Here is a 14,184-nt window from a genome sequence, read left to right on the forward strand (position 1 = left end):
TATATATCGTGGATCATACCCGTTATTCCTCCATTTTAAGAGCTCATTTTAAAGCATGTCTAAAAAAAAAAAAATGAAGAAATCCATATCTCAAGTGGATCACCCAAGACCATTAAAAAGTTCTTGGGGCCACCTGTTGATAAGGTCACAAAGATCTCGATAAAGTACCACATAAATTTCATCTTGATACAAAAATTGTGCCCATGAGAAGGTTTTAATAGTCAAACACCACTGTTTACTGTGATGTGGTCCACGTAAGATCTGAATATGCTTCATTTTTTGCATCATTCCCTAAAATGAGCTTTCAAAACAGATGGGCCGCGCGCATGGATATAAGGCACATATATCATGGTGGCCCCACAGTCAGGAATCCACCCACCTTGGTGGATCCGGGGATCCATCCAAGCCGCGCCCTTACATGTGTGGGATTGATACAGCCTGAGTAGGCTTGCTTGATCCTTGGGCCACGCCATGTTGATAAGGGGTTCCACATATGAATATGGCACGGGTCATGTTCTTTCCTGTACAGGCGTGGAAAATATTTGTTTGTGGTCTGTGGAGCTTTAACCCCGGTACGTGTATTATGGGACAACACGTGCCAAGCGACTCACTCTTGCACGTATCTTCGTCCGGTAGTAGAAAGTTGAATATCTTTTAGGTGGAACATGTGCACCACGCATCGCACGGTTTCTGGCAATTCCGGAAGAGAGAATAGGGATTCGATGAATTAGGGGAAATGGGTCGGTGGTTCCGTGACTGTGGGGCTAACCTTGACGTATGTGTTTTATATCTACACCGGCCATCCACTTTTCTGGATCATTTTAAGCCATGAACCCAGCAACAAAGCACACACCAGTTTTAGGTGGACTACAGTACAGGAAACATTAGTGATTGAATGTCCACCATTAAAAACTTCTTGAGAGCCACAAATGTTTTGGATCAAGCTGATGTGTGTTTTTGCTCCATCCAGTTCTGTGTGACTTTATCGCAGGTTAAAGGGCAAATAAACATTACAGTTGGCATTGAGAAGTTTTTAAATGTGTGAGCTTAATGTTGGCTGTTTCCCGTGGTGTGGTCCACCTGGGACTGGGTTATATTTCGTTTTAATCTCGTGGTCTAAAATGAGATGGGAAAAATGTACTGATGACGTGATATATTGGGCGCCCGTAAAGACAATCGCTCTACATAGACCTCAAAGCATGACGTCATGTAAATAGTAAATTTTTGACACTCTGATAGAGTGTGATATATGATATGCATGCGTTCATGATCTATTTGGAAATTGTATATTTGTAATACAATTAATTCAAACTAGACTGCACAAAGTAAACGGACTGGTTTAGATATATCATGATCCAAAAATTGTACTTTTTAAGTACGGAAATTATTGAATTGGTGGGCATTAATTGGATGGTTAAAAATGAAAATTTCTGAAGGTTCTGTTTCAGAAACTAAGTGTCTCAGAAGTCAGGATTGTCGGACCAATCTAACTGAAGATGACTTAGAAACAGTTATTTCCGGTTTGAGTCGGCTTGATTTGAGTAAAGACATGCCTTGTTCACAATTTCGAAGCGCCTGCTTATGAAGTGTGATACACGGCCAAAGTATCAAATAACTTTGGTTTTGTAAAATCCAATCAACCAGTACGGCAATTAACACGGCGGCTGCACGAGAACCCTATATCACGTAGAGTCTGGAAACGGATTGGCTACTCCCCCTGACACCAGCCCCGTGGGTGGTGGTCGGTGATCCGTGGGCCCCACCATGATGTAGTGTTTCATCCATTCCGTACATCCATTTTTACAGATCATTTTATGGCTTGATCCAAAAAAATGAGTGTATATAAATCTTAGGTGGACCACACCAAATGAAAACAATAGTGATTGGATATCCACCATTAAAATACTCCTAAGGCCAACTGTACTGTTTATTTGACATCCAATATGTTGATTAGGTCATACAGGCCCAGATTAAGGGAAAAAACAAAAATCAGCTTAATCCAAAACTTTATGGCCCCAAAATGTTTTTTAATGGTCGACGCTCATTCAACACTGTTTCCTGTAATGTGGTCCACTTAAGATTCTGATATACCTCATTTTTGGTCTTATTCTGTAAAATGATCTGTAAAAGTAGATGAACAGCATGGATGAAACATATACATCATGGTTGGGCCCACAGAGCACCGACCACCAGCCATTGGCTGGTGTCAGGGGGAGTAGCCAATCCATTTCCGGGTCCGTGAGAAAGAGGGTCTTGCTGGTGGACTGGATCGTTTACCAAACCCGTTTTCAGCCCCGCGTAAAGCATCCACGCTCTATTTGGGCGTACACGCTTATTTGAATTGCAGCCTCCTCGTCACAGGTAATTAATTGCCTTGGAAAAAAGCTTTACAGCCGGTAAATCTCAGTACCAGCGTGTAAGTTGGTGGAACACCACTTAGGGCCCGTTTGGCCGGGTGGATTGAAAGGGATTGAATGGTATTAGGGTGGATGGCATGGATTTCGAGGTAATGATGGTGTTGTCAGTGGATTGCCTTGAGATACATGGGATTGCTACTGCTCTGGATTGCTATATCTAGTCTGTTTGGCACGCCCGGCCAATCCCGGGATTAAACCTTCCCATCCCATCGAATCCGGCGAACCAAACACGTCTCATGCAAATTTGTATGGATTAAGGTGTATTGGATGGGATTTAAAGGTAATGATGCTGTTGTCAGTGGATTGTCTCAAGACCCATGGGATTGGGATCAGATCACCGACTCTGTTTGGCACGCCCGGCCAATCCCGGGATTTAACTTCCAATCCCTTCCAATACCCTCAAATACCTTCCAATCCGACCGGCCAAACGGGCCCTTAGTTGTCAAACATGGAAACGGATTGGATGGTGTACCATACACCATCGATCTCAGTGGTGTGTGAAGACGAGCGCCTCAGCTCCACGCGCACATTAACGTACGAATGGTTAAAAGGAGATTAAAGTTACGTGAGCCCACGTTGATGTATTTATTATATCCGTACCGTCCATCCCCTTGGTGATATCATTTTAGAACATGAGCCCAAAAATGAGCCATATCCAAAGCTCGAGTAGACCACACTACAAATATAAGTGGAGAACGTGATTCCCACCTCTAAAACATTCATAAGCCCCAACGTAATGTTTATTTTCCATCCCATCTATTCATAAGGTCACACAAACCTGTACGAAGAGAAAAAATATTAGATTGATTCAAGACTTCTATAATTCTAAAAAAGTTCCAATGACAGACTACCAATCCCCACTGCTTTATGCAGTGTGGTACATTCTTATTTTTTATCTGAAGCCTTACAACGACCTCGCACAAATGGGTTGAATATAACGCATACCTCACGGTGGCGCCCGGACAACTTGGTGACGTCAACACACCACGAGGTTGGTGGTGTGTGGTACACTAGCCAATCCTCTTCCGGTATTTCATGTTCTACCTGACTTCCGCAGGGCATCAAATGAATAATTATAATTTGATTGGTGTTTTACTAAGAGATAGAGTTGTACACGAGCAGGGTTAGCTCGCTCGGCTTGACTCGAAAAAGCTTGATTCGACTCGGTTTGAAACTGAGTTCAAGTTGGGTTGAGTTGATTTTTTGAGCTAAACAAATTTTGAACCGAGTTCGAGCTTGCCTAAGCTCAACTCGACTCGGATCAAACCCAACTCGGATCGAACTCAACTCGAATCGAACCAGTTTGGTGACTCAGTTACTTTGATATTATTGTTGCTCACCAAGTGTTTGATGAAATAACTCAATAAAGTGTGGCTAGTGGTAAGGAAGGTACGTATATAAAACAAGTACTCTTTTTTTCTTAATTTTTATGTTACTTACAAGATATTTGATAAAATACCTATAAAACCATTGTTGTTGTTTTATATATAGTAAGATTTTGAAAGCGCAGATCATGTGTTTGTGAAAATATTGCATAGGCGAACTTAGCTCGAACTGGCCCAAGTTGCTGACTGAACCAAGTTGAGCTGGCCAGTCAGGCTCGAGGACCGAGCCGAGCCAAGCCGAGTTCGAGTTGGGGTCAGCAAGTGGCCGAGTCGAGTTGAGCAGTGCCAAGCTCGACTCGGTTTAACTGGTGTACACCTCTACTAAGAGACAGATAAAGTAAGTTGTAGTAATGACTCAATCACCTTATGTTATCACAGTAATTGGAAAAAGACACATGCCAATAAAGTATTAACCTTGTAAAAACCTAAAAAGTGTTAACCCTATAAAAACTCATATTGGTTGTCATAATAACGGAAAATGTGAAATTTCCCCTATATAATAACGGAAAACTTATTAAGGTTTCCAATAAGATATGACAAGTTGAGTAGTAAGAAGATATGCCCGATTTTGATACTTAGGAAAATCAATGATAACACATATGTTGTTGATATTCTCAAAGGCTTAGAGATCTCACAGACTTGCAATCTGGTAGACATGTATTAATATCTTGAGCCCAGTCCGTTGAGTAACTCGGGAAGGAGTTCTTTCCAACTAGAGAGGACAGATGTAGAGTGGGTCACAGATACATTTATAGCAAAACTAGACCAAAAGAAGTCCAAACGAAAGCGAAGATAATATGTCAAAACTGGGCCTAGTCCCCCATTGTGCATAATGTAACTAGACTCTAGACATCTTCAAAGAGATTCATTCCAAATATGGAGAAATTATCTTTTGAAGTGTTGATCGTAAAACAACCGTGACTTTTAAACCGTGCATCGTCACTAAATGCACAACTTATTACTGTTTATGTAACAATGCATCCAATGTTAACTAACCTGCTATGCTAATAGAATTCATCAATTTCACGGGAAAATGCAAGTCTACGATGTTAAAATTGAGATTCTAAGAAAATTTTACTACTTCTGATAATTTTTGTTTTTGTCGTATATCTTTATTCTTACAATTTTAGGATTTTCATTTTTCTTTTTTTTTAGAAGTTGCTTGTAATAATATCAGGAATGCTTCAGTAAGGTCTTATTGGACATTTCTATTTTTTTACAAATTTAGCCTTTGGAAAAGATTTTTCCATTTCAAGTAATTTTTTTTCGAATTAGGATTTTGAGTCTTTTATATAAATGGTTAAACAAATCCTATATTATCATGCAATAAAAATACACAAATTTTCTCTCTTACTTCTTGTGGATTCAAAGTATTAATTACTTGAGGAAGACGATAATCCTATTCATTATTATTTCACACTCTTCCTTGTGTCAAATATTTGATGGCAAATTGATAGGTCAAAGCTAAGAGAAATTGGTCCAAATACAATAGGCATAACAAGATGGTTAATATAATTTACAGTGTAGTTTTTAGGTTATGCTCAATCCATAATTGACTCAATAATTTAGATGGTTTGGATCGTCTTGAAAGGATACCACGTGTATGGTTGATGAGTTAATATCATATATAAATAGTGATCAACGAGACCACTTGTTCCACAGCAGGATCCCCAGGTAGTTTGCCTTTCACAGGGAGCATCGGATACAAGTGCCATTTTAGATCTTCAGTCGTACTTGGTCCACAATGCTGAAGACCTCAACCACTTGTTCTGCTTATGCTGCATCACCTCTCAAGTATGGACTTACTTCCCTTGCCTTTTTTACATGCATCTCCAACAAAACCAGTCGATTGCCTAGAGAATTATTCAATGGACTAGCATGGCTAATACTTCATTGATGTTCAAAATATTTCAGAGGATTGCTCCTGCTTTCATTATATGGGAAATTTGGCTCGTAATGCACATAAATTTGAGGGAAAGAAAATGTCAGTTGAAGTCATTATCTCTAAAATCTTTCATTGGCTGAGGGAGGTGGGTGCTCAAATTCCTATCGGGGGGATTGAATCACTATTGGAAAATTTGTCTCTTCGATCATTTGGCCTAGAGGATCACGAGTGAGGAGACAATAGGAAAATCAGGGTGGTAAAATGGAACAAGCCTAAAAGGGGGTGGTTAAAGCTAAATGTTAATGGCTCGGCTAGGGGAAACTTCCATGAAGGGGGAGGTAGTGTAGGGAACAAAAGGGGCATCTCATCTTTGCCTTCCACAATTCCTATTGCCAAGTGATGAATACGTGGCAGAAGAAAATGCTCTCGTGGATTGTGCGAAGATATGTGAGAGTATGGGGTTATCCAATGTATTGGTGGAAACTAATTTAAGGATTCTGACGGAAGTAATAGAGAACAGTTGAATGTCTTAAATATGTAAATCAACTGTTTGTTGATGACAGTCTAATGCCATTGAGTAGCCTTCGATGTCATTGGAAAAAATTGAAAATTTAACAATTGGATGCTAGACACTTTTGGTGTCCCACGCAATGCCATCGACAAGCCGTCGATGACATTGAAGTCCGATCAAAGTGGCATTGAGAAAATTTGAAAAATTCATGTTTAATTGCTAGAATGTTTTAGTGTTTTGTTCGATGATATCGAAGATGTTTGATGCCATTGACAGGTTGTCGATGTCATCGAAGTGTTATCGAACGAACGCGCAAAAATTACGCAGAGTTGTGTAAGTACAGGATTTGTTTCCTATTTCGATTGATATTCACCTAGAGACTATACATATGGGTGTAATCGAGAATATAGAGTATTCAGAGCTCTCTAATTCATTCATAGGATTTCAAGGGTGTATCTTGGGTGATTCGAGGCTCATTTGAATCAAGTAATCTCTATCTTTTGTAATTTCTTACTTTCATAGTGCATATTTGTCGCTTTGTACCATGGTTTTTTTTTCCTGCAAGAATTTTTTCATATTAAATTCGAAGTTTTTGTGATTGAGCTTGGTTGTGCAATTATAACACTTTGCTTGATTCATCTCTGTGTGCTTCTGCAGTACCCAAACAAGAACCCCTATTAGGAAGCCTATTAGAACTTATAATATCAATTGGGAATTATTCAGCCCCTTCAGTCTTCTCTTCACTCCAGGATTTTACTCAAGTGCACTTGTGGATGCCTTGGCAAAATGGGAGAGTAGCGGTTGGCCTAATTCAAGATGCCTATCTAGATCAGATTTATCCTTCTCTATCATAAGCCTGGTCACCTTAGACAATGCAGTATTGGAGTTGCTTAGAATGCAAAAATAAATAAAATGCTAAGGTAAATGTTTTTTTTTTCCGTCTCTTCAGCTTTTCAGCATTCAGACTTTTTTTTAGTGGGCCATGGGCATACGATAGATGAGGTTGCCATCTTTTTATGTGGTGCCACCCAAATTGTAATGGCTGTCTATTATCTACAATAAATTTTATCTCAAGAAAAAATAAATAGCGGTTAACTCTGAGCGCCTGCTATACTATTTTTTTTTTTTACTCACGCTCACAGCCACACACTCGTCTGCTATATACTCGATCCCGCGGACTCACAGGCTATACTCTGCTCTTCAGTTTGTACGAGCGGGTATGCTGTTCGGAAATCTGAAGTTGAAGAACATTGTTTTGTTGGGCCCCACCTGGACTGACCGTTCCTTTAAAATCTCCACAATTGCAGCTTGCAATGGTCATATCAATGGTCATATTCAGCGGTAAAGGAGGCCCATCACTAGTGGCGAGGATCCTCCAATCTTCGAGTTTCCGTGCCATGGCTCGTTTACAACGTGTCCAAACAGACCAATGAGGTCGGTCCCTGAGAAGATCCTCAATTCTACCTTCCAAAACCAGCAAAAATTCCTCAATTGCAAATTTCAACTCATGGCCAGAAATTGAAATATAGCAATCATCCGTATTCAGCGGTATTGGAGGCCCAAGACTAGTGGCCAGGATCTTCTAATCTTTAAGTTTATGTGTCATGGCTCATTTTGCGTCTCCAAACAGAAGAATTGAAAATGCAACCTCAAGTGGAGAAGCGGATTGCATGGTGTGCCTCACACCACCAACCTGGGTTGAGCCAAGTCGTGTGGGCCCTACAATTATGTATATCCACATGTTCATTCATATTTTGAGATAAGTTTTAGAAATGGGCCTAAAAAGGAGACAAATTCAGTTTGAATTGACTAGACCATAAAAAGTAGTGGGGATTGAACGCCTATCATTGAAAATTTCTTGGTGCTATGGAAGTTTTGGATCAACTTGAAATATACAGGTTTGTGTAATCTCATGAACAAGTTAGATGACAAATAAATATTATGGTGGACCTAAGAACATTTGAATGGTGGGCATCATTGTCCCCACGGCTTTCTATGGTGTCGTCCGCATGAGCTTTGGTTCTTCTCATTTTTGGGCTGATGACCTAAAATGGTCTCGCAAAATGAATGGATGGTCGGCATATAACACATAAATCATGGTGGGCCCCCCAGAACTTGTTGATGTCAACACCACCGTGGTCAGGCACACCACGCAATCCACTTCCCTCAGGTGGGGCATGGTTTCGTGATTACCAGATGGTATAAAATTGCGCCCATGGTTAAATGAAATTAATTAGTTAGAAGACCCTAGCCGAAAATGTAGACATTTTATCAGCTTGGGAGTACGGACATTACGGCATAGTTGCTTTAAAAAGGTTAGGAATATCGAGGAGACTTTTTCTGGGCGTGGTCCTGCGTGGTTGTCCCACCTGGTCAATGCTCTCTCTCTCTCTCTCTCTCTCACCGTGAATGGCGTTGCAATCATGCACAATCCACTTCATAAAATGACTAATATTAAAAGCACATTATGTCGTAATATTTTTTAACAACGTTATCATCTCGGATTCGGGACTGACCCTGCCAAGGAAACGGATTGGCTACTCCCCCTGTCACCAGCCAATGGCAGGTGGTCGGTGCTCTGTGGGCCCCACCATGATGTATGTGTTTCATCCATGCCGTCCATCTATTTTTCTAGATCATTTTATTTAATGAAACTAAAAATGAGATATATCCTAATTTCAAGTGGACCACATTACAGGAAACAGTGTTGAATGAACGTTGATCTTTAAAAACTGTTTGGGGGCCATAAAAGTCTTGGATCAAGCTGATCTTTGTTTTTTCCCTTCATCTGGGTCTGTATGTCCTAATCAATAGATTGGATGTCAAATAAACAGTACAGTGGGCCTTAAGAGGGTTTTAATGGGGGATATCCAATCACTATTGTTTACCTGTGGTGTGGTCCAGCTGAGATTTATTTCCCTCTCATTTTTAAGATCAAGACCAAAAATGATCTATAAAAATGGATGAATGGTGGGGCCCACATAGCACCAACCACTAGCCACCGGGCTGGTGGCTGGGGGAGTAGCCAATCCGTTTCTCCCTGCCAATACATGAGTCGGTACTGGTCCGGTGGTCCGGTACTCTGTGAGCCTCACCATGATGTATGTGTTTTATCTAGGGCGTCCAATCATTTTGCCAATTTATTTTTGGATATATAAGTGCAAAAATTGAGGCAGCTGATCCAAATCTCAGGTAGACCACATTACAGGAAACAGGGGTGATTGAACACCCATCATTAAAATATCTTGACGGTCGTAAAAGTGTTGGATCAAGCTGATATTTTTGTTATCCAAATCATTCTGAGCTTCTCCAAAGGTTGGATGGAAAATAAATATTACAATGGGCTCTAGAAGCTTTTAATCTTGGACATTCAATCACGGCTGTTTCCTATGATAGTCCACCTGAGATTTGGAACTGCTGCAAGGACGGCGTGGATAAAACACATAAATCATGGTGGGCCCACAGCACCGACCAATATCAACCTCGGTAGTAGCGGGGTCACTATCGAATACAAGTCCCGTTGCCATCAGTGGAGACAGGTGAGAAAAGCAAGCGCCATGTAAAGACAGAAAAATACTAAATAACGGATCCACTATCAACACCCATCCGAAATCAGATAACAGACACCCATTTGGCCATCTTGGGAATTGAGATGGTACAAACTTGTGATATTTCAAATTCCTAAAATGTGAAGTAGGTGTATGTAAATCCAAAAGGTGGGGTGTAAATGTTAATTCCCATGCAAAAACCGTGTTAGCATACATATTTCCTAGCCTTGCATGATTAGTTTAAGTAATCCAAGCATGAAATTAGCACTTATATAAGGCTTCCAAGTGATTCATACAGAGGACAAGCTCACTCTCTACATTACATTGCTTTGAGCTTTCTAAGAGCCCTCTGCTCTTTTTCCAAGTACCTTTTTGCCTAATAATCGTGTTGGAATAGACCTGTCTTTCTTTGTTGTCATTTCTTCATCTTTTCCTCTATGAAGTTGTCTATGGTTTGAAGCAAGCTCCTCAATCTTGGTTTTAAGTTCCGATAGCTCTTCCATCTTGGTTTGAAAAGTCGAGTTCGGTAACGGTAGTATCTCTTCCAAGTATTCCCCGTTTACCGAGTACATCCGCAGAACTCTCAGGATCTGCATTGAGTTGTCTATGGTTTAAAACAAGCTACTCAATCTTAGTTAGATGAGTTTATTAGATAATTGATAGTAATGCTTGCAAAATTTCCCTATTTACCAAGTACTTCTACCCATCTCTAGGATCCTTTACCACAATTTACGATTTTTTTTTTTGCTAGTTATAATGGCCAACACAAATGGAACCTCAAATGGGTTGGAATGGACGGTGACCATCTCTGATGGGTTACCCAAAGAACCGGTGGCGGAATCTTTGTGGATTTGTAGAGCATGGATGGGACTCTTGGGGCTGGTTTTAGCATTGAAATCGAAAGTGCGGAAGTTTTGGGAGAAGATAAGGAAGTTGGCTGTTGATGATCCTAGAAGGATTTTCATTGCTTCAAAGTGGGGTTGGCAATTACATTGGTGTCCCTGTTTTACTACATCAGGCCCTTGCACCATGGTGTTGGAGGAACGGCCATGTGGGCCATCTTCACCGTGGTTGTAGTCTTCGAATACACAGTCGGTATGTACAGGCTTTGTGAATGGAGCTGATATTAACACCCTAAATGTTGTTGTTGTTGTTGTAGTTGTTGTTTTTTTTTAAAAAAAAAAATAGATTTAAGATTTAAAACATCTTTTTTATATTAAAACGTCCTCTTTTTTTTTTTTTATTAAAACATTTTTTTTTTCATAGAACATCCTTTTCTACTCTTGATATTAGAAGGCATCTGTTTTGATTTTTGATTTTTTTATTTTTTTTATTAGTATGAAGAATTATTGTAATTATTGTACTTAACCACACAACATAACCATCTATACGATCAGTGCTAACGCGCGTCGGTTTGGATGGTTAACCTGCAATACTCTGCATGCGCCATAACATAAGAACTGAATGTTTCTGACTGTCCAGTCAATGGACTTTTATGTTGACAATTGCCCACAACATTTGCTCACCATCTATGTCTATATAAGAGGTGTGGTCGTCCATCTGATGGTGCAGATCATTCCAAGGACGATTGGACCACTTAAATTTTTCATACTGAGTTTTGATGCATAAGTGCATGGTTCTGGGTTTCTTCCGCAAACTGAAGATAGAAAACCACACTTGTGACACTGTTTTGTAATGTTTTAACTTCAAATCTTCAAACAAATTGAGAAAACAATCATTCCATGCTGTTGTAGGTGCAACGCTTTCCAAGGGCTTAAACAGAGGAGTGGCAACGCTAGTTGCTGGAGCCCTCGGCTTCGCTATTCATTGGCTTGCAAGCCAAACTGGCGAGAAGGCTGAGCCTATGGTTCTTGGTGTCCTCGTCTTCCTTACAGGTATGCAACATTATCTGTGGATTGTATGTCCCTTTAAATACAAATACTAATCCCAAATGACTCACTTTCCATCTTCTTCATTCCAGTTTCCACAGCGACTTTTTTCAGATTCATTCCCACAGTGAAAGCCCGATTCGATTATGGTGTTTTGATCTTTATCCTCACCTTCAGCTTGGTTTCCATCTTGGGCTATCGTGAGAAAAAATTGTTTAAGTTGGCCCAAGAGCGTCTATGCACCATTGCCATAGGAGGGTTCATTTGCTTACTTGTCAGCATTTTTGTCTGTCCCATCTGGGCAGGCGAAGAACTCCACTACTTGATCACTTGTAACATTGAAAAGGTCGCCGATTCTTTAGATGGTATGGGCTTTTGCATATTGCATACATATATACATCTACAAACACTTCACGATGTCTTTTCTCTCACAGTTTCAACATACATACATATGTACGTAATATGTACTTATTTTCATGCTTGCCTGTGTACATATATACATACATATATGCTCATATGCATGTCATACCATACATTTGTTTCACAGATTTTTTTTTATTTTTTTTTCGTTTTGGATTTAGGATGTGTGGCTGAATATTTTAATGAAAGTAGCAGTACAGCAGACAACAAAGAGCCCAGAAAAAAATCTCGAGGCTACAAAAGCGTGCTCAATTCAAAGGCGACCGAAGATTCACTTGTGAGTCCTAGAATTATTTGAAATTGATTACAGTGGATTTGATTTTACCAAATATCATGAAATTTTATGATATTTCGTTTTAATGAAAAAACCATGTTTATTAGTTAGTCATAAAAACTACTCTATTTAGGATACCCTTCAAAAAAAAAAAAAAAAAAAAAAAGGAAAAGGAAAAGAAAAGAAAAAAACCTCTATTTTGAATCAAAATGTTTATATGATTTCTGCAACATAAAACATGATTAATCAGCCTAATTTGGGGCAAAATATATTGAAATTTCATTACATTTGGTGCAACCGAACACACCCTATAGCAATCCAGCCAAGAAATTTACTTTTGGGTTTTTCTTTTTACTCTATTTTCTTCAATTTGATCGGGATCCAGCTTATCTATACAGGCTAATTTTGCACGATGGGAGCCCCCACATGGCCATTTCTGGTTTCGGCATCCATGGAAGCAGTATCTCAACATTGCAGCGGCAATGCGCTGCTGCACTTATCGAGTAGAGGCACTCAACAGCTCCATCGATTCGCAGATTATGGTACACTAAATGATCAAAAATTTATTAATGGGGTTTTGAAGTTCAAAATCTAGTTTCATCAGTCCAAATTATGTTCAAAAGCTCAGCTGTGTACCCTGAGAACTCACTGAGTCAACTTGGTTGTGAGTCGGGTCATTTTCAAAGGATATCTCGGATGTTTTAAACCCCAAAGAAACTCAATTGAGTCAAGTATAAACCCCTTCTCAACTCCAAAAACGAAAAAATGATGAACGAATTGAGTTTCAAGCCGAGTCACTGAATTTTTGAACTATGGTCTTGACCCTTTCAACACATGCATTACCTAAAATCGGAATTGCCACTATGTTGCAGGCACCCGAGTTCACGAAGAAACATCTCAGTGAGGCATGCATTAAACTAAGTTTCCAATCTTCCACGGTCTTGAAAGAGCTCGTGACCACAACCAAAAGCATGAGTAGATCTTCCAACATAGAGTTTTTAGTTGGAGAGATGAATGGCGCTGTAGAAGATCTCCTTAGTTCATTGAAATCACTTCCTGACCAAGTTCCACCGACGCTGCTGCCTCCATCAATAGAAGCAATGGAGGAGGAAACACCATGCATCTCAACCACCAAGGTGCCACTTACAGAGGTCATGCCTCTTGTCGTGGTCACTTCTCTACTGATCGAAATCGCAGGGAGGATCCAAGGAGTGGTCGATGCCGTCAATGAGCTGGCAGCCCTTGCGAATTTCAAACCCGTGGTTTATGCTGAGCCCAGGTAGACCTAAGCTGCGGGACATTTGGATTTGAACAATCTATCTAAATGCCACTAATCAATGGTCATGACCATTTGTCTGTTAGTATGTATACATGTGGTGGGCCAGCATTACATAACTGCAGAGCAGCTGTATGTGCGTTTCATAAGAATATATATATTCTCGTATTAATTTTAACGAATACATACGATTTTCCCTTAATGTCCCCTAACATGGACCACAACCTATCCATTCGGGAATCATTGATAAAAGGAATCATGCCCATAAAATGAATGTCCCGATGATCTGAAATGGTTTGCCGGATCCTAGGAATGCCATACTTTTGAATTTCACTCAGTCTGTTCCTTGAGAAACCAATTCCATTCCACATAAAGCAGAGATGTTCCTGACCATATTATCTGTTACGCTGGTACTGTATGACGCCTGATATGCAGGCACTCAGAAACTGTACACATGGCAAGCATTAACTCAAACTAAATATAGTAAAATGATACACCCAGATCCATAGCTCAACTGGCAAACTGAGCGGAGTGTGTGCACTGAGATGGTTGTGTACTAACAAGCTAACCCACCCTATA

General features: G+C 40.0%; 1 pseudogene; it reads left to right on the plus strand.

The window, feature by feature from the left end:
• The first annotated feature begins 10,502 nt into the window (after nt 1–10,502).
• LOC131232300 (aluminum-activated malate transporter 10-like) lies at nt 10,503–13,612 on the plus strand (annotated as a pseudogene).
• Nucleotides 13,613–14,184: the final 572 nt, after the last annotated feature.

The sequence above is a fragment of the Magnolia sinica genome, chromosome 18 (assembly GCF_029962835.1).
Source record: "Magnolia sinica isolate HGM2019 chromosome 18, MsV1, whole genome shotgun sequence".
NCBI classification, from domain to species: Eukaryota; Viridiplantae; Streptophyta; class Magnoliopsida; order Magnoliales; family Magnoliaceae; genus Magnolia; species Magnolia sinica.